We start from the raw sequence: 21,676 nt of genomic DNA, 5'->3' as shown, positions 1-21,676 counted from the left end.
TTCACGAGGCGGCAGTGTAATCTTTTACGTTTTATCTATTCTCACGACATCTTCCAGGACACGGGTGCTTGTGGACTTCTAGAAAAATATCAGGAGGTAATTCTTCAGCAGCAGTTCTTTTCTAGTGTTACACCATCTAAACACATCTCCTTTACGCTTTGATTGCTGCCTGAAGTCGGGGGGGGCAGGAGACACAAAGTTTGTCAGAGGGCAAGAGTCAAAGCACAAGGAGAGGAGGTTCCTGACACACCTAAATTAATGTGTAGAGCTTTATTTAAAGGCTGTAGAAGCTGGGGGAAAAGCTCTTTAAGATAGAAACCATCTTTTCTCCGAGGCCTGGGAGGCACTGGGAGGCCTCATGGGTGTCATCACCAGGTACTTGTAATAATGTCACTATTTCCAGAAGTCTTGGCACTAGCAGCACGGCAGGAGAGGAATTGTGATGGGTAGCTGACTGAGGATAATGGATAGTAGGATGAAATTGAGAGGAAAAACTTAATTGGAATTAACTAGCTGAGAAAAGCCTCTTGATCTGTCAGACAGTGAAATTGCCTCCCAGGAGCAATGGTATAGTCTCAACCACGTGGGCATTTGAAGCCAGTCTAATGTCTGTGATTCCCTGAGTTAACTGGAGTATCTCAATAATTGGAACTGACACAAAGATTTATCTTCTTTGATTGACTAGCTTTCATAGATGCTCATCTCTTTGTGGTGCTGCACAGAGCTTTCAGGGCAGCTGTTTGCACTTAAACTGCCAGGAGCTGACAGTGTGTATCCATTTCAGCTCTTCAAATGTGTTCTTTGAAAAAACACCTAAATCGCCGGAATAGACAGTGCTAATCAGTCTGCAGGAAAATGGAGCATCCTCACCTGGGGCTCAGTGCTATCCATCTCCTGGGCCAGTGCTGGGCCATCCTGCAGCAGCGGAGACATTCGGGTGCATTACTGCCAAGCGCCCAATCAGCCTGAAAAATTGGGCTGATTTGGCTGAGGCAATAAAAGGGGAAGGTGTTTTGCCAAATGTATAAAAACAAATGGTTGGTATTTCAGCGGTTACAGCAGAGGAGGATTAATCACACGAAGATGATGGGAATGATCTCCCACGCTCATTTTTCCTGATTTCAGAAGAGACAACGTGCAGCAGGCCTGAAGGGTGAGGTGCTATAAGGGCTTTTGTGTTTGGATTTGCCCATTCGTTCACCTGTTGTATGACCTTGTGCACATCTCCTCTCTCACTTTGCCTTCTGTAAATTTACACCCACAGAAAAGGGCACAGCTGACCTCTGGCCTTGGCTGGGAGCTGGGTTCCTACTTTGGCTGTAGTGGCAGAATGTTGGAAAGGCTGTTTGGAATCCTCTCACTTTTCTGCCACTGACAGACATGGGCATGGTGTCTTCTCTGCCAAAGAGATTTGGATCTCACTGAGATAGCCTTGCAGTATGCAAAATATTAGGTCAAGATGTCTTACACAAAGTGAGAAATTGCTTTTCTGCAGGGCACAACTTAGAGGTGTTTATGTGTGCTGGCATCCTAATATTGACAGGAAAATGTGCTTTTTTCTTGGTCCTTCTAAAGCCTTTTACATAGGGAATGCATACTTGTTACCTTGCCTTCTCCCATTCAGCAGAGCTCTTCAGAGGAACACTTTCTCCTGTATTTTGGTCCTTTCTGGAGTGTGCAGGTAGAACCTGGGGCACCAAAATGCCTCTTTTGCTATGGAGGAGTCCAGCATGTGGGAAATCAGAATTTATGGAAATATTAACTCCCGAGCTGATCAGTGTGTGGATTTACAAACTTAGGACAACCACATCAGGCTGGACACGAGAGAGGAATAAGCTCTTGCTGCCAGAGATGAGACCCACCTGGCCTGTTTGCTGGTGGCAGCACCAGAACCAGCTTCAGGTCACAGCTTGTGGCTGCCACTCCATGGCTGTGAGGCTGCAGAGCCCTGGCTCACAGCTGACTGCCCAGCTCAGAGCCTTTCCCAGCACAGCAGCCTGCAGGCATGCATTTCTCACGAGTTACACCACCTCACACTGCAGGCAGAGGAGCCTGAGCAGCACTGCTGGCTCTCCTGCAGCTTTCCTTTCAGCTCCAGCACAAAGCTTCACTCTCCATCCAGTGTCTGCCCCACCTGGAAAATGGCTCTCTGTGCCCTGAGATGTCTGTAATGCTTCTCTCTGACTGAAGTCCTGCTCTGCCATTAAACCTTCTATGTCACTAAACCTTTCAGTTCTCAGTGCTCAGCTGGCTCCTCCACTGGCCACAGCCACCACTGCCTAAACAACCTAGTTAGGGCAATTAATGTAAATTAAATATATTCATGTTTTCCCTGGAATGGTGTCAGGTGTATGAGGATAATATTCTGATTTACTTTTTCAAGGGTAACTGGTTATAAACTGGGTATAACTGGGTTTTCATCCCATTGGAACATTGTTTTTCGAACTACTCCTTCTTCTGCTATGAAAAGTTTAGATTAAATATATCTATACAAAATAGGGAGAAAATAAACTGAAAATTTAAAGTGAAAATTAAGGAGGCAGTTGATAGTAAATGGTTATTTAAAGATTGTGGGGGAAAAAAAGGAGAAAAGAAAAAGAGTAAAATACACTTAGAGAAGTGGGCTCTGGGTAACACATGGAAAGCTAAAATTATTACACTGTTCTATTACACTTATTACACCCTTCTATTAAGTTTCTTCATTCACTCTGTTGTTTTTAGAGTGTCCTCAGGAGATCATCTGTTCTGCTGAGCTGGACTGTGTCTGCACGTGGGCTCTGGGGTTATCGAATGAAATCCTTTTCTCAGAGAGCAAACCCCTCCCAGCCCAGAAGGGCCCCACTGAAGCAGCTGGGACTGGTCAGGGTGTGACACAGAGCCCTTGAGCTGACCCACATGGACCAAATCCAGCCCTGGTGGCCCCCAGAGTGTCCTGGGGAGTGCCCTGCTGTTCAAACACGCCATGGTGGGAGCAGTGACCATCCTCTCTCTGCTGACCCCTTTGCTTCTGCCCCACCATTCCCAGGCTGGTTTCCCACACCTGTTCTCCTTCAAAAAGTCCTTGAAGAGTGCTGGCCTGAAACTGCCAGCTTGTCTTACAAGCCACAAATCCTGCTGCTTTCTCATGTTGTGCAAGAGTGCAAACAAATATTAGTTGTAAAATGATTCAGTCTTTATGAAACCCAGCTAGACCGTTTGGCTTTTAATAGCATCAGCCCCGAATTACACGTCTGGACTAGACACAGTGCAGAGATTAATTTCCTTTAATTTGTTCCAGAGTAACTCACAATTTAATTTAACTGAGCAGTTCCTTGTTCTCTTATTCTGGAATGATGGATTGTGAAATGCACTCCTTTAAATTAATCCAGACACTTGATTTTTGTCAGCAGAGCAATCTTTCTCAGCGGTATGCTAAGTATGCTTTTAAAAGGTATGGTGAATATGAATGATATGCACTTGGTCGATGATTTAAGTGTTTACACTTTCCAAACCTTGCAGAAAAAACAAATACAGCTTAGCTGCATTTTGTTTTATAACCTTTCAGAAGTGATTATTCAAATAACATCAAAAGGACTTAAATGGATTTCTAAATTTGATGGTACATGTGAAGGCAACTCCCTTCTCATCAGAGAACCATGATTTTGAAATGGGGCTGAGCAAAGCTTAGACTGTTTCTGATTGCACGGCTTCCATAGATCATCCACAAAGATTTCTATTGGAGCCATTAATGGTAAAATATTTCTTGTGGGTGCTGTCACTGCTTATACTGGCTTGATGTTGCAACAGAGCAGTGTCCTTTCCTTTCCTTTTTTTTTCCTTTCCCTTTTGCTGTTTTTACTTCTTAAAGATGAAGTGGAGCATTTGTGGAGAGCAGCAAAGAGGCCGTGTATGAATATTTGTTTTTCTATACCACCTCCTTTAGAAGAATTGCAAAAAGTTATAATGAAGTTGAGTAAGTGATATTGATGTAAACCAACCCTGTCAGCCCAGGCACTCCCTCACTCTCTATTATCAGAGGTAAGGACTATCTGAATGCCACAGCAGAAACTGCACAGCATTCCTGTGTCCAGCTGGAACCTGACAACAATAGTTATTCTTAAATGTGGAGAGACAAGGCAAAGCCTCCTGTCACAGAAATATGTGGCAGTGCTTTGTAGGCAAAGGTAAAGGTCCCTAAACTTAGCAACACATGAGCTGCAGCACACACCTGCCCATTCATTCTCAGAGGGTTTGCACCCACAGAAAAGGGCACAGCTGACCTCTGGCCTTGGCTGGGAGCTGGGTTCCTACTTTGGCTGTAGTGGCAGAATGTTGGAAAGGCTGTTTGGAATCCTCTCACTTCTCTGCCACTGACAGACATGGGCATGGTGTCTTCTCTGCCAAAGAGATTTGGATCTCACTGAGATAGCCTTGCAGTATGCAAAATATTAGGTCAAGATGTTTTACGCAAAGTGAGAAATTGCTTTACTGCAGGGCACGACTTAGAGGTGTTTATGTGTGCTGGCATCCTGATATTGACAGGAAAACGTGCTTTTTTTCTTCTAAAGCCTTTTACATAGGGAATGCATACTTGACATGCCACCTTGGCCATGTAGCTAATGTGTACCTTGTTCCTCCCAAACCTAACTCTGCCCCAGCCTATGACATTCCTTCCAGGTCATGTTGGGGATACTTGGTGAGCAAAAGAAACACATCTGTGTTTGCTACTAGTCTGCCTTAGCCACCACTGCTTAAAGAAGGAGGTGAAGATTTGCCGTGTGCTTCTTACTCCTTGCCAGCCCTCTCTCAAGGCAGTGCTGTGGTGACCTGTCAGCCCCATGTCCTCTAATAAACTGTGCAGCCAAGCCATCCAAGGAAAAATGGTTTGGCTCAATAAAGGGGTTGTTATGCCTGGACACAGGTAAGAATGGATGCAGCCTCCCATCACAGGTGGACAGCACCAAGCTTTGCTCCAGTCTCAGGCAAGGACTGAGTGCTGCTGAAATCTGAAGTGGGCTAAAGCACATCAATCTCTTTCGATGTGAAGTGCTTTTATGAACAGGTTTTATTGGTTTGGGTGCTTCAGTGTCAGTATTTCTATTTTGAACATCTTAGCAGCAATCTTCTTCAAATTCAGAATGTGTGAAATACTCTTCTGTTGAGTTCTGAAAGTCTCTTACATCCAAGTGGTAAAATAACTGAAGCAAAGGCTTTCAGATCTTAAACCCAAGATTTACTGGCCTTGCTCCTTTTTCAGAGCAGAAATTGATTATTAAATTGGTTTGCAGTATTGCCTGGATAGTGGATGCCTTTACACCCATCACCTGATAGTGGAGATCTTGTAGAGATGTTATGGCAGATACACCCATGGATCCTAAATTTGCATTAAATTAGAACTAAAATCCAGCTGGATTTTTTTCTTCACGCTGCTGTGTGACAGGAGCACTGGCTGAGTTAGTCTGGAGACTTGGGCTCCTGGCCTTTCTCAGAACCAGCAGCGCTTCGTTAGTTAGAATGGGTGCCGTCAGCTCCAGCAAGAGAGGAACTGCGAGCGGCTGAGAGACATCACAGTGATGAAAGGACCAAAAATTGGATATCGACATCTTCAGCGGTGACTTTGGGCTCTTTGTTATGCCCTCAAATCAAATCCCCAGCGCACCATAACTAAGGCTGGGTGTCTCAGGCAGTCCCCCTGTGCCTGTCTCTCTCGCCGGGGTGCTGAAAGCTCGGCGCTGCTTGCCGGGGGCTGCGCACGAGCTGCTGCGAGCCGCGGGCCACTCGACAGCTCGGCACTGCTGCAGGGCTGTGCTCCATGTGGGCCAGCCAGCCCGGGTACTCTCGACATTCCTGGATGTCTTCTAAACATGTAATGCCGATAGAAATGTTGTTTAAATATTTGTGAGTTATTTAAAAATAGTGCGTCAAATAAGCAGCCTGGTGACGCCCGACAGATCTGTGGCTCGGACGAGTGCCTCGGTGGGGAAGGAAGAGGTCAGCACAGTTATGTACACAACTCAGGCTCTGACGAGAGACACGCTGCCTGCACAGAGCCCAGAGCCTGCTGCAAAGCCCCCGTGCAGGGGGTCCTGAGCAGGGGGGTGCTCGGTGGCTGCAGTGGGTCCCGCTGCTCTGCCTCCAGCAGCTCCGTGGCTGGGGCAGGAGGTGCTGCCTGGGCTTTGGCCATGCCTGGTTCCCGGCGGCTGGGACAGCTGGGCATGGAAGCTGAAATGATTTCTAGGACCTGGAGGACAGGAAAAGTGTGCCAGCATCCCCATGCCATTCTGAGCGGGACAGGCTCTCTTGATAGTTCATTCCCCTGCCTGGTGCCCATCTGTATATTTAGAGAACTAAATTTTAGGAAGGGGGAATTAATTTTCCATCCAACTGTTATTGAACTCTTTCAGTAGTTTCTTCTCAGTGTTAACAGACAGAGCATGTTAGGTCAACATGGGACAAGGGAGATATAGGCTGGATATTAGGAGAAAGTTTTTCACTGAAAGAGTGATAAAGTACTGAAAAGGCTTACCTGGGGAGGTGGTGGAGTCACCATCCCTAGAAGTGTTTAAAAAAAGACTGGATGTGGCACTTGGTGTCATGGTCTAGTTGAGGTATTAGAGATGGGTTGGACTCGATGATCTTGAAGGTCTCTTCCAACCTAAAAAATTCTGTGATTCTGATCTTACAGGTCAGTACAGGTGGGTGCTGGACAGTGGGGAAATCAGTTCCTGTGACAGACAAGAGGGCTGGACTTCATCTATTTATTTGGTTAAATATTTATTTGCAGAGCTCTAATATATTTTAAAATGTTTTAAAAGCTGATTTTATATGTCAAGTCTATTCTCTTCTTTCAGTAAACAGTTTTCATGCAGAGGATAAAACAAGCTCCCAGGCATTGCTGAGATACATTGTAGGCTATTAAGGAGGCTAAGCCTACTATAGCATATGAATCTGCTTTTATGTTGCCTTTAAATTGATTTGACATCAATTCCAGGCCTATTGTAGAAATGACATACATGATTAAAGCAACACTGTCGTCTTTCCAAGGTATTTCCACTTTCTGAGTTGCTACAAAGGAAATGATTTTTGAAGCACTCCGAATATTGACCTGTTTCTTGGCTCTTGTCACAACCCATGGAACGGCTGCAAGGGGAGCTCCTCTGTAGTTCCCTGACTAGAAAGCACATCCTGTACATTCAGAAAATGGATCTGAAAGTTGCTACTGCAATTTTACACTTTGTCTTACGGATCCTGATCTGCATTTTCCTTCTTTTTTTTCCTCCTCCTTGGTTTCTTTATTCCTGTTCCCTTTGACATATTCTTCTCATTTAAAGTGCCAGAGTGAAAAGCCAAAATGGGTCTCAGTTTCTCTGAGGTCCAGATATGAGCTGTGCTGCTTTTCAGATGAAAAAGCTACATATACTTGAGGAATCTATTGAGGCTATTTATCAAAATCTTTTGGCTGTTATTTCTCCCAAACAACAATTGCATTTTCAGAAGTTTACCACTGGCCTAACATTAGTGATTCAAATGAAAAGCTAAAGCATCTGTCATAGAAATGAGCACATATAAAAACCCACAGAAATAGAACAGCGGTGTCTTCTGGGAGGGCCTCAAAGATTTCAAGGAATTATTTGATGATGACGAATTTGAGCCAGGAAAAGGCGAAGGGCATCAATTGTATGATAAAATCAGTCCATAATCTATAATGATTGATTTGGCTTAAATTCACCACCATTACTTTTTCCTTCTCTGTTATTGTCACATTCCTGGAAACAGATTGGTTAATACTTGACAAATACCTTTGGAAATAGTTTCAGCTTATGGGGATGCAAACTGGTCAAAGTCACTGTGGCATTAGTTGCTCATGACAAAGAGCAGAACCCTAGGTGAGATCTCCTGGTTCCAAATTACTCATCTGGACAGAATGATGGCTTCACAAATGCTTGAAAATAATGAAGCAAGGATGTGACCATGGCCAAGAAATCAAACCAGTATTTGTTAAATCTGTTTAATCATTATTCTATCAAAACCTAATTGCCTTTCAGATTTTACTATTAACATTCAATTTCACCAATAGAATTGACAAAATTTCCAAAGTTTATACATTCTAGTGCTTCTTACATATGTGAGTCACCATACCTTGCTCTTTTACAATAAAACACCCCATGTTCTTTGCATCCCACTGCTCACACCGATGGCAATACCACACCACTGGCAATGACCCAGGACCACCACTTCCCAAGCTCTGATATTTAGAGGTCTTTATTTCTATGGCATCTATTTAGCTCAAAAGCAAGGAGTTCTTGAAAACACTCACAAGCAAACCTGTTCTCAGGGGATTTCCAGATCTGACTGCAGGCACAGACAGACTCAGGGCAGTATTTTCTCTGATGTGGCAGTTGTCTGTTGCTGTTCCTGAGCTGTTAACACATATTGTTAGACAGAAACTGTCTTTTCATACACAAAATCAGCCTACTAAAATTAGGAGGTACTGGCTTTGGCTGATTGGCAAAAAATTGACCTGTCCAGCTGCTTTGATTTGTTGATGGAATGGGCACCCACTGGGCCTTTGAAGAATCCTCTCTGCAACCACTTTGTCTGACAGCTGAGGTATAATGAAGATAGGAAGAATGGTAAGCACAAGGTAGTGTTCTGCTTTTCTGGTCAGGCAAGAAACTGCTGTTTTCCAAGAACCATGCCTGAGGGAGGATGCAGAGTTTGGATACAGATCCTGTTTCCCTCAGTCTTGGTTCACAGCAGGGAAGGGCTCAGCTGTCTGTCAGTCTCTGTGTCACATCACCTCTCTAGCCAGGGGTGGTGGCACGCTGCGGTCTCCTGAGGAATTTTCTGCTGTGACATGCTTCCATACTGCTGGGGAGGATGAAGCCAGAAAGCTCTATAAATATGACTGCTTAGATTCTGACTTTCTGGCTTCATCCTCCCCAACACCCTACAAACCAAACTCAAACCCTGGTGAAATCGGGCTGCATTGGGGAAGGATTCCTGTTTGTGCCAAGGCACTTGGCTCACACTGCACTGGCTGGAGAAAGGAGCAGCTCGGTGTGGGTTCGTGAGCAACTCCACAGCAGCACAGAATTGATTCCTGTTGGTTATTTTATGGGTTATTTTATGCAAAAAGTTTTATTTCTCAAGTGTCAAAGTGTTGTTTCTAGAATGGATCACCCATCCATGCCACTGGTAAGACACAGAGTGGGCAGTCTGGGTTTATTTACTCATTTAAACAGCTGAAAATGTCCTGGTGAGTTTGTTCTCTTTCTGTGCTGCTGAACTGACAGTCACCCCGAGCAGGAATGAGCTCCCTGGGGTGTGCCTGGCCTGCAGACCCTCTTTGGAAGACCAAGGACATCAGTGACTGTGTCTCAGTGTTAAGACAGAGGGGAGCTGCTTCTGTCCCTCACTTCTCCCTCCAGTAAAATATCCGTGTTGAACGTAGCAATGTTGGCTGTGTGTTGGAATTCCCATCCAGGTCACCACAAGCAGGCAGTGGGCAGAGGGCTGTGAAACAAGGCTCTGTGAATAGAAGCCAGATAAAATCTGGGGCTTCTTATGTGGGAGCAGTTGAGAGAAGATGCTTTTCTTTTCCATACAGTTCCGCACATATTACGTAGAGGAGCTCTGTGTATTTAGTGATGTTCTGTCTGCTCCCACGTGTTTGTCTGGCTCTCCCACACCGTGTAATGTCTTTGGCAAAGACCACCAGTGTCCAAGGCAGGACATTGTGTTCACTAATGCCTGGGACTCGTGCTGGTTATACTCTTTTGGATTTGTTCCTTGCATGAAAACGCTCAAGAGTTTCCTTCTAAGGAACATTAGCCTCAAAAATTTCCTCTGGAGAATAGCAGATTCTAGCCGGACTGCTTTGCTTAAAAAAACCCATTTTGTTATTTCTGAAATGATGTTACTTTGATTAAACAAACCAGCATTACTGACAGTGCTTCTGCGTGGTGCACAGAGGTAAGAGTCATCTCTTCCCAAATATCTCAGGTCCAAACGTAAGCAGGTGCAATCTAAAACCTGCTCAGGTCCGTTTCAGCAGCTTATTCATTCCACTATGAAGGACCTGCTCTTGCTGGAGATTAAATAAAGCAAGCCCAAGTCCTGTTATGATTCTAGAAATGCATTTTAATAACAGACATGACAAAACCTTTTAGAGACAATACTAGGAGTAGGAAACATAAGAGATTGCAAGCAGCATTTTTTTTTTTCCTGCAGTCTATGCAGAACTGTTTTTTTAAGCTTCAGTAGTTAGATGTGGATTTTAACTTGAACTTTTTTTGCAGTATGCTTTCAATCCAGTTATATTTATCCAAAACCTTGACTACATTTTGGAGGAAAAGACTGAAATGAAGCCTCCAAGGCTGCGTTATCGATCAAGTGCCTTCCCTTTCCTTGGGAAGGTCTGGTTGTGAGCACAGATTTTCCTCTCTTCCTCAAGAACCCTGGCCAAGGCTCTGCAGGTTAAAGCTTTCATGTGGAGACTTCAGAAGTGTTGGTGGCTCTGCCTTCAATGTCACCTTTGCTTTTAAGTGGCTCTTGAGATAGGAGAAGAAGTAAAGTGATTGAGAAAATCGAAGTGCTTACTCTGCTGGTTTTTCTTGGCTGGCAGGGGGTCAGAGCTGTGATTTTGCTGTGGGTACCCTGTTCCCTGCACTGGTTAAACTCCTCCATGCTATGTTCCTAGACATGAACATTGGACATAGATTTCCAGCTCCATGCACCCACTACATTTCTCCCGAGCTTTTTCATGTTAAACGGTCTCTGTGAATCCAAGAAACAAGAAGTTATGGTTTTTGTTGCTACATCCTCTCACCCACATTTTAGGAACATCAATAGATCTGAAAGTATGCTTCAATTTGTTTAGTCTAACCCTAAAAGTTCCTGAGAAAATCCCTGGAATTCATCATGAGAGCATAGTGTTTTCCTCTCTAAAAAATGCTTAACTTTTAACAGCAGAAGGCAAAAGCTAAATTCCAGCTTGAGATTTGACCTGCTTTAATGCGAAACAGATGACACAATTTTAATGGAAACGGGGGCATTGGAATTCAAAGGAGGGAAGATCACATCAGTTGACACCTGCTGGCTGAGGCAACATGGTGTTGTTTTCCAGGAGCAACAATTCCACAATATTTCCTTTCATAACAACATGGAGCAGTTGTGGTTATCATAGGAACATATAAAAGGACTGACTTCTCAGGGATACAGAAATAACAAGGATTTTTACATTTCCATTTTAAAAAAGAATTTGTCTTTGAATCTCAGTTCTGTTATCTGGTATTAGAAGGGGAATTCTCCCTGGGTTTTATTTTGCAGAGATTTGCAGAAGAGGTAAGGGAGGGTAGGGTATGGGTAATTCCTTATGATTTGTGTTGTTGTGACCTTTTAATTGAAGGCTGAGTTTAGAAAGGAAGATATAAAAATTAGAATTAATGATGACCTGATCCTGTTAGGGACCAAAATCCATAGAGGCATTTTCTAGAGTTCATTAGCTCTGTGAAAGTAAGCTTGGAAATGGGATAATGCTTTATCTGCTGCAGGTTTCAATGGAATGTCCCAGTGAAAGCAGCCAAGCAAAGTTCATTGGGAGGTGGAGAAAATAACATGAAAACCATTTGAAAGTTTTTAATCATGTTTTAAGATTTTGCTGAAGCCTAGAAAATCAGATCTAAATGGTTTTGAATGACTACAGAGGGAGAAACCAAGAGAATGTGCTTCCTCTAATCCAAGAGCTTTTTGAATGACTTGGACCCAAACCATTTTATCTTGACTTTCAGAGGAAAAAAAACTGCTGCCAATTTCAGGGGGCCACTGAATGTGCTAATTGTCTCATACTTCTGTTCTCACACAGCTGCTTTCTGACAGGAAGACCAAAGAGGTAACAAGATGTTGTAATATGATGGGTTTATGTTTTGACTTTTCCTCAACAGCACTTCAGCATATCCAAGAGTCTATATTTGAGAATATTATTTTCCTCTTTTTAAAAAAGGTTAAAGAATTTATTCAGCTTACTCTTGTCACAAGAGAGGGAAAAACAGTGACACAGTCTGTGTTTCTGCTCGTACATCTTTCTCCCTGCAATACATATATGTGCAGTTTGGTCTAACCTCTCTTGCATCATAGATGATAAAGTTTCAGTCTTTGTCCCTGGAAAAATACTTTTCAATCAATCGATTTCCCTCTCAGGAATTTTTGGTTTTGTTAGTCCATCTTTTTTTTCCCCTTAATTCCATCTAATTATTTTCAAATTAAAATCCTTTTCCAGTGAACTTATTAATTTTCTTCTTTCTAACTGACAGTTATTCCCCAGCACCTTTAACATCCCCCTCTTTTAATTGTCTCAATGTATTGCCTGTATTTTGTTCTGCATTTTTCCTCGAACTTGTTAATTGACCATTTGGCTTCTCTCTGAACAACTTCTTTCCTTAGAAATATCATTCTTGATGCCTCCTAGTATAGTCACAGCTGAAGTTAGGTTCCGTGATCTCCTGTGTTAACTCAAGGTCATCAGAGAAGAAAATAGAAAACAATTACTTTGGGATCATACCAAGAGAAAGTTAGAAATGAAATGTCACTCAGCTTTGAGTCATGAAAAGCATTGAGGGAGGTGGTAAAAGGGAGAGAGGGGAAGAAAGAAGTGAGGTGATCTCTTGTAAACGTATGGGAAATATTCCAGTGACAAGAATTAAAATATGCAGGGGGCTTGGCTTTAATGGGTGTGACTCCATTGCTTGGCACAGTGACTGTCTGAAAGAACTTTGGTCATTTGGGGGTTCTGCAGAGTTTTAGTTAAGCATGAGTGAGGGCTCATTTCTAAAAACAATTAATTTTGGTCACACAGTACTTTGTGAAGTTGTTTAAAATGACTCACTCTAGGATTGTTCTCACTTTTGAGTGACGTGGAATGTGACTGGTTTGGAGCTGCTGTGGGCAGAATCCCTGCATGTGCTGACTACGGTCAGGGGTTTGGCCAAAGCTTGGAAGGAAGCTTGTTAGAAAGGTTCTGAGAGCCTTCAGCGAGGGTAACTGGTTCCAGAAAATAGGAAATCAAGCAACAATGACCATTTGGGGAAAATTATCCCATTTTCCAGGTGACAATCCCAAACAGTGCCATAAGCTTTGAGGCTCTGGTAATGTTATTGTGCGATCCTTGGTGAGCTGCAGAGCTGGGAACTGAAAAGCCCAGGTGAGCAGGAAATGTTTTCTTGTCTTTTCCTCTGGCTTGGGAGCCTCCACTGGCAGCCCCACAAGTCATCAGCCACAATGTGGAGGGTTTGACATGTTGTGAAAATACCCAAATGCCCCTTCTGAAGCTGAGGTATCCTTATTCCAGACACCTTTTACTCCAGCATGTAAGCTTCCTGTGTGGGTTGGACCTCCTCTAGTGAGAGGCAGGTGCCAGGATTCCCTGGGTTTGTTGTCCTGTAAGATGCATAAAATGATGGAACTGGAGGAATATGATTCCTTCCTGGAAAGCCTGCAGAAATTCACTGGATGCTGTGTTGTACCGAAGGAGTTCACCCCTAAGATTTTATGTGGGTCTTTCCATGACTGGTAACCCACACACCACTAGGGAGCTCGATGGTAGTTTGTCGTTAGAGAGAAAGAAAATGAGCATTTTAGGGTTATGCACTGTCATCTCATAGGAAATGCCCAAAGGAAAATGGGTGGGAAAGAGGAACTGCATGCTCTGGTTGGAGCATTTCTATGGGATGGGAGCAGGCTGCTGATGTTATCCCCAGATTTAAATTACATATTCCACCTCCCTAATCCAAGCACATAGCTGCAAATTTAATCAGAGCAGGGTGTGTGCTTTTTATATGGCTTTGGGTGGGTCTGACAAAAAGCATTTTCTTAGGCAATCCTAGCTAATACCATGTATCACACTACTCTAATTTCTTTTGTACTGTGCCACCCAGTGCCAATATGAAACATCATTTTCATTGTGCCATACATACTGTCTATTTAGGAAGCAATTACACAAAAATAAATCATAGGTCTGCAAATTTTGCATCTGGTCGTTATACAGAATACTCATGATAATGAAATACACCCATAAATTATAACTTCATTAGGTTATAATGTTCCTAGATGGGATTGGGGAAAAGATTTCTTCCTCTATAAGAATTCTAATTTTAATTTAAAAATTTTTGCTTAGCCACTTCATTCAAGTTCTTATATTTCCTGCTGTGTTTTAGGCTCCAAACTCTAAGACCCTAAACAGTGCAAGAAATCGTTTTACAGAAATTTAGATCTTGGTCTGGCTTCCTGGACTGGTTCACAGAGTCTGAATTATCTTTCAACCTCTGTAAATTAGCACAGCATCCCACCCTTCCATTTGCCCTGCTGTAATGCCTGACAGTCCAGAAGGTATAAAATTATTAAGGATTTGAAGTTAACTTTTAGTGAAACAACTTTAAACTCTTGACATGTTCTTCAGAGAGCAGCCTACACGGCACTCTGTGCCTGCTGATGATTGTTCAGGCTACAAAGAGTGATCAGGGTTTTTTATTAGATTTTGTACCCCATCATTAAAGGAAGTCAAACCATAGCAGCAATGAACTGCAGCAAACGCAGTCGAGTCTGTTGCAGAGGCTGAAAAACATGCTAATGTAATTTTAGCACCCAGATTCCTTGCTCAACTGCATGTGAGCTTTTCAGACCCACAAACCCTTTTTAGTCTAGACTAAGTCCATATATGCGAAATAAAAGCCCAGGTTCTGTCTGATCCATGAAAACCACAGTGGTGAGGGACCTCACTACAAAACAACACTGCAAAACATCGTGATGCTGGGTCACACTCGGTGGCGGGGATGAGAGGTCAGATTCGGGATGAATCCCAGCTCTGCTCTGTTCCTCCTGCGCTGCTGGGCACAGCATCTCCTCTGTGGGATGCAGCGTCGGTCCATTTTTATTGTGCAGGGTAGAGGTAGCACAGCTCTGTATATTCGGAGAAAAAAGAAGGGGGGGGAAAAAAAAAAAAGGTAGCTGATTTTGTAAAACTTTGAGGAATGGCGTTGGGAAAACTTTTAAACATGGAAGTAAGACAGCGAGGGAACCAGAGGGTGTCGATTTGCCTTCATCTGAACGGGTGCGGAGCATTGATGCGGGAGAGCGGCTCTGGACAGCCAGGGACCCGGGCAGGGACAGCCAGGGACAGCCAGGGACCCGGGCAGGGACAGCCAGGGACAGCCAGGGACCCGGGCAGGGACAGCCAGGGACAGCCAGGGACCCGGGCAGGGACAGCCAGGGACCCGGGCAGGGACAGCCAGGGACCCGGGCGGGGACAGCCAGGGACCCGGGCGGGGACAGCCAGGGACCCCGGACAGGGACAGCCAGGGACCCCGGACAGGGACAGCCAGGGACCCCGGACAGGGACGGACAGGGACAGCCAGGGACCCCGGACAGGGACAGCCAGGGACACCGGGCAGGGACAGCCAGGGACCCCGGACAGGGACGGACAGGGACAGCCAGGGACCCCGGACAGGGACAGCCAGGGACCCCGGACAGGGACGGACAGGGACAGCCAGGGACCCCGGACAGGGACGGACAGGGACACCGGGCAGGGACGGACAGGGACACCGGGCAGGGACGGACAGGGACCCGGGCAGGCAGGGGCAGGTTCCGGGGACACCGCTGCGGCTGGGGCCGGGCGGGGCTCTCCGGAGCGGGGCGGGCACGGGCCGGGGCAGCGGGGCCGGGCCGGGGAAGGGCGGCTCCGCCGGAGAGAGCGGAGCGGAGCGGCTGCAGCGGCCAGGCGCGGTGCTGAGACAGATGACATCCCCGGGTGAGGATCCAGTGGGTGCTGAGACAGATGACATCCCCAGGTGAGGATCCAGTGGGTGCTGTGGCAGATGACATCCCCGGGTGAGGTCCCAGTGGGTGCTGAGACAGATGACATCCCCGGGTGAGGTCCCAGTGGGTGCTGAGACAGATGACATCCCCGGGTGAGGTCCCAGTGGGTGCTGAGACAGATGACATCCCCAGGTGAGGATCCAGTGGGTGCTGAGACAGATGACATCCCCGGGTGAGGTCCCAGTGGGTGCTGTGGCAGATGACATCCCCGGGTGAGGTCCCAGTGGGTGCTGTGGCAGATGACATCCCCGGGTGAGGTCCCAGTGGTGCTTTGACAGATGACATCCTCAGGTGAGGCTCCAGGTGGGTGCTGCTCTTTCCTACCGCTGCTTTGTTAATGTGACAGCAGCTCTCTGGCTGTCAACACTTTGGATCATGCTCTTCCAGTAGCTGCTGTGTTTGCTGACTTGTGGGATGCACTTGGAATGTTACAGGTAGATTATCTGACTTGGTTACATATCTTCAAATATCAACAAGCTCCATCAGGACAGAGTGACCCAGTAAAAGATTGTCCACTGCCCTGGGCTCAGCACAGCACTGCCTTAGCAGGGCCAATAACCCAGCTTGCTTTTAGTTACAGCCACTTACTGGTCAGCCTCTGCTGGGTTAAATAGTTCCTTACACATAGGTTGAACCTCTGTCACACACTGTGGTGTTATTGGCATTTTGTGTAATTAAAGAAAACTTAGTGCTGCGCAATGAACGAGCACAGGCAGTTCACTGGTTTTGGGGTTTGTAATTTCTGTGCTATAGGTTTATTGATATTGGCTCTAGCGGCAGCAAGCAGTACCCTCCCTGCTACAATTCCTCCCAGGAATCTTGCATCGAGTGTTTCTCAATCATGTACAAGGGTCCTGTGAAAAAACATCCATAAGGAGCTTCTGCGTCAGAGAAATGTGGGATCTGTTCCTGCTTCACAGCCAGCAGGGCTGAGGCACAGTGAAGCAACATATCTGGGGTTAGACTGCAGGGAGATAAAGCCCCTCTCTCACCCCACTTCCTTGGATAAGGATTTTCCAGTGGGGATTGGAAACTAGAGATTTACACTCTCATTTCTCCCAAAGTTGATGTAATTGGGTACCTGATTTCCTGGATCCCTTTGAAACTCCGTAGAGCAAACACTACCTTCTGTAACATACTTAGAAGCAATTAAAAGATCAGCCAGCACTGACAAGTTAATGTGATCTGCAAAGAAAATGCCTTTAAACTTGTCTGGGTCCCAGGAACCAACAGGGGAGGCAAATGACAGAGACCCGAGTAAAGACCTTACTATCAGCTTGGGAGTCCGGGTAATCAGCTTGGGAGCTGGTGCCACGGAGCTGGATAAAGGCGCAGTTAAGGTTGCCACAAAGTTACACTGCAGCTCCCAGCTGTGATAACTGAAGAGTTGGCTGCGGTTCCAAAACGCCAGCGTGATAGTAAAGTAGGAATGAAAGGACAAATATCTTGGCCTTTTCATTTTCCAGACATTTATGTTCACTATCTGCATGGAGCCTAAATTATCCTGGCTGAATTCCAGGCTATAATCTCTTCCCCACCTCCCCACCCCACCCTCCTTCTCTAGTGGTTCAGTAAAGTACAATTAAGCTTTGATATTTTGCATTGCACAAGGGAAAACAGAATAAACATTTCCACTTATTTATGATCCATCTTAGCTCTTGGAGTGTCTGACAGTTTTACAAGTCCCTGACTGCTTGTCTTGGTCAGTGCAAACACCCTACTTTGAAAGCATCCCATCTGAGCCTTCAGCATGGAGTAGACAACATGTTCCAACTCTCTTTTTAAGTGAAAGGATAAATGTAAGTAAAATCAGTTATTAAAAATCCTGTCACAGGTAAAATGCAGTTCTGAACATCATCCAGAAATCAGAGCTCTAGCACACCAATTGCATTTTTCACAGGTTTGTGTAAAATGAAAAGCCTCATTAGCAGCCGTAAGCCACAGGGAAGTCACATCAATTCTTACAGCCCTAGGAAGACGCACAAACCAGAAAGATTTGATGGGAAACTCATCACTCGATGTTCAAATGGAACCTGAAAACCCCTTGTCGTTTCCACCACCGCCAGCACAACCAGGAATGGCAGGACCTGAGGCAGTGTGTAAAGGACCTGCCAGTTCACAGCCCACGGCTCCTGAGCTGGAGGAAAAATGTGTGGTAGAGTTTGACATGAGGCTGCCAAGCAGCACGGAGCTGTTGACTCCTGGAGTTCTGCTGGGTTTTTCTGTTCTGGGGGGACGGCAGTGTGGGGTGCCAGTGACTAGAGGAGGCAGCAGCGTTCCCTGTGAGGCACAGGTGGCCCTGCTGTGGCACATCAGGCAGCTTGGGAGGGGGGGACCCCAGGCACCTGCTTATCTGTGGCTGTCGAGGAGCATTACTGCCATTTAGAGAAAAAAACCCAACAGGTCTTCCTGTATAGTGCCAGAGGTTGGGAAAGAGCAAAATCCTTTGGATTTTTTTCTGTTTGGTTACAGACTGGTGCAATGTGCAGTCGAAGTGAGGAGTCAGTCCTACCCTCTGTTCTCCTGTCTGCTGGGCATGTTGAGAGATCCTCCCTTTGCCACAAGCACCACGTGTGCATCCTACAGAAAAGGGGACAAGGGGGGTCCTGCAGTAACTAATGCAGGATTGCTGCAAACAGCAAGAAAGCCTCTCCAACTGTTCTTGCTGCCATGGTTTTGGAGGGCGTTCACACTTAAATCCCTTTAATTAATGAAGTCCTCATCACCTACCTGTTGAAACTGGAAAACTATTTTGGATGGAGATAGACGTAATGCATTGGTTTTAAAAATCTGTTAAGAAATTTCTTTGAAATAGACTTCCAATGAGACACCCCTGTGAAATGCAGTACATTTAGGTAAAGGTTTCACAGGCTGAGCCCCTGTCCTGGGCAGGCAGCTGCATGTTCCCACAGCCCTCCCTGCACGGACCCACCACTGCCCTTGTCCTGCCACTGCAGCCTATCAGAACATGTGGTACCCAATTCAGAAAGCGAAAAGTTGGTAAATCTCATCTTGCCGAACAGAAGTGACTCATTTCCTGCCCGTTTGGCTGCCAGGACCGGCTGGCATCGGCTGGGGGTGTCGGTGAGGAAGGGGAGGAACTCACAGTGGGGGAATGGGAGAGGTCTGCTTTGGGAGCAGCTTAAACTCACTCTGCATCCTGGCAGCAAGGCTCACTGAGCTAGCTGGTGCTTTCAAACAGAAATTGATAGTCTCCCATTTTATTTAGAGCATTTTAAAATGTAAAGTAGTTTGCTGTTCTTTAGCTGAAGTGTGTGGTCACCTCATAGTAAAGCTGACTGGCCTCTTTGATAGACAGGGTGGTTTTATGATATACAGTGGTATGCAAGATGATGGGTTTGGTTGCTGCCTCTGCCTCGTTGGTAGGAAAGTGCTGCTTCTTGTGAGGAAAACATCTCAGAGACAATGCCCAAATCTCAGCACAGATGGCTTTTCTTTGTTGCAGACAATCTGGTTAAGGCTGCTGCTCATTCTGGTAGGGATTTAGTTCACACTGCAGCATCTGCTTTCCAGGTACCAGAGGAGTGTGGGCGCTGCGGTCTGCAGCCAGGACAGTGCTACCATGGGGACAGGACACCCAGCTTTCCAGCCCCAGTGGCTGCAGGACGGGGGTCCCAGCCCGCCTGGGGGAGGCACTGGGGCTCCAGGGAGGAGGGTGCAGTGGGGAAAGGGCAGCAGCCCTGGCGGGCAGGTGTGCTGGGCTGCTGCGACACGCAGGCTGGGGCACAGCCGGGACTCTGAACGCTGTCTGCAGGGGCCTGGGCTGTGTCCTCAGCACAGAACGTACCTGTGGGACACAGGACAGCCAAAGGGTGGCACAGGCTGTGCGCTCTGTACTGTTTCTCATAAACATCTGGTAGTAACCTACCACCCCTAGCCCGTGGGGAAATAGCTGGCTTGGCATGGAAGAGTTGCTGGCAGCCTCTGAACTAGGAATATTAAGCTTTTCAGATTTTTTTTTTTTTAATCTGCTTAATTATGGAATCAGTTCAGGAGAGGGAGATGACACATTTAGGTTGCTCTGCTATTTCAGTTGTGCAGGTAACACCCAAAAGATGCTAAAAAGTTGTCATCCTCTAGTTTAGACCAGGTTGCTCCAAGCCCTTTCCAGCCTGTCCTTGAACGTTTCCAGGGATGGAGTAGCCACAGCTCCCCTGGGGAACCTGTGCCAGGGTCCCACCACCCTCACAGGGAAGAATTTCTTCCTAACATCTAATCCAAACACACCCTGTGGTTGTGCTAAGGTATGTTAAAAGGCCTGAAGATTTACACCACCAAAGAAAACCCCCCAGCTCCTCTGTCCTTGTTCTATGGAAGAGGCCACCTGTAAGTGTGACAGTGCCTTACATTTTCAGCAATATTCATTGCAATATCTTCCCTAGGTACAAAATATTTTTCTGCCTGATTTTTCTGTTCTTTCTTGCATCACTGCTCATGGCTTGGTTTGGTCTAAAAATGGAGTTGTGCTTTTAGTGTGTGAGGAGCTGGGGAAGCTTCAGCCTCTACAAAGTCCCTGTCTGAGCTCAGGATTGCTGTGCACCAGCTCTGGCTGAGTGGGCTGAGGTCTGAAATGAGGACAGCTACAGTTTCTCCACAGCTGAGATGGCTGAGTGAATCTACTGGGTTTTTCTAAATGAAAATCACTTTGTCTTTGTGAAGACTTTTGGTGTTAGGCTGGTCATCTTCCTGGCTCTTTTCTACAAATAGCTTTTCTTTTCCTTTTTTGCTCTGTGAATTGCTCCATCTTTTATTGTCTCCAGCAAAAGCTGTGTTGTGGTAAAGATTATGATAAATTATGGCACTAAGTATAGCAATAAATATAGGCATAGTATATATAGGCTGTTGTAGAAGAAATTAGTTTCTGTTCTGCAGTGTGAAAAAAGAAAGAGATTCATGCATCTGTTTTGTGTAAAAATATCCTGGTCTTCCTGTGGTATCACTTTATTCTCAGATGAAAAAGCCATGCAGTTTTGTGCAGGGAAGCCTCTGTTAGAATGGCATTGTCCAATTAGATTAAGTGATAATGGAAACAATTTTAAGTTTTAAGGCAGAAAAATAAAATCATGGAAGCTGTGTGATTTTTTTGGTTAGTGTCTAATTGCGCTGATGACTTACAATTGAGGAGTCTGAGCAAAGCAAGCAGTAAATTTGAACAGGTATGTGTGTGAAGTGCCTTGAATCCTAATCTGTGAGTGTATGTGTAAAGAAAATAGTTTCAAGGAACAGCTCTGTTCCTCTGGCCTATCATGCTACACTTTAAGGTGCTTTAAAAACATTTCTCTCTACTGGTCATGCTGGATTTTAAGGTAGCTCAAAAATGTTCCTTTCAAAGAAATCTTTGCCTTTAGGTTGGTGTGTGGTGTAACACGAGCTGGGGTGCACGCAGAGCTGCGGAGAGTGTGTTTGGGAATCCTCTCCTCTCCCACAGACCCAGACATTTCCAGTGTAGGCAGAGATTAGAGCCTGACAGCATCTTCTCATGCTGACCTGCGGGTGTTTCTGAGGAGCCTGCTGTGTGATCCTGTGCGGTTCTGTTCTGCTCTTGCCCTGTGGGAATGTTACAGCGCTGGCCCCAGGCCTCTGCCAGTTGTCACAACGTGAGCAGTCAGCTCCTGACATCTGCTGTGCTGCAGTGCTGCCAAGTCGCGTAGGTAGTTGGCAAGGAAATAAATATTGATAGACCCTAGCAACAGGTACTCCTGAGAACTCTTGTTCTGGGAATACTTAGGCCCTGTCCAGTGTTATTCAAGTTGTGAGAGCATTTTGAGTTTATTTATAGGGTTTGTTTGTGTCTTATCACCGTCTC

At 45.6% G+C, this 21,676-nt stretch overlaps 1 protein-coding gene across 2 annotated transcripts in view; it reads left to right on the top strand.

Moving 5' to 3' along the window:
- Positions 1–21,676, top strand: part of LOC120759027 (rho GTPase-activating protein 7-like) — a 46,582-nt gene that overhangs the window by 9,867 nt on the left and 15,039 nt on the right. The gene's annotated exons all lie outside the window — the stretch shown is intronic.

This window comes from Hirundo rustica, chromosome 14 (assembly GCF_015227805.2).
Source record: "Hirundo rustica isolate bHirRus1 chromosome 14, bHirRus1.pri.v3, whole genome shotgun sequence".
NCBI classification, from domain to species: Eukaryota; Metazoa; Chordata; class Aves; order Passeriformes; family Hirundinidae; genus Hirundo; species Hirundo rustica.
This window is presented reverse-complemented; position numbering and strand designations above follow the sequence as displayed.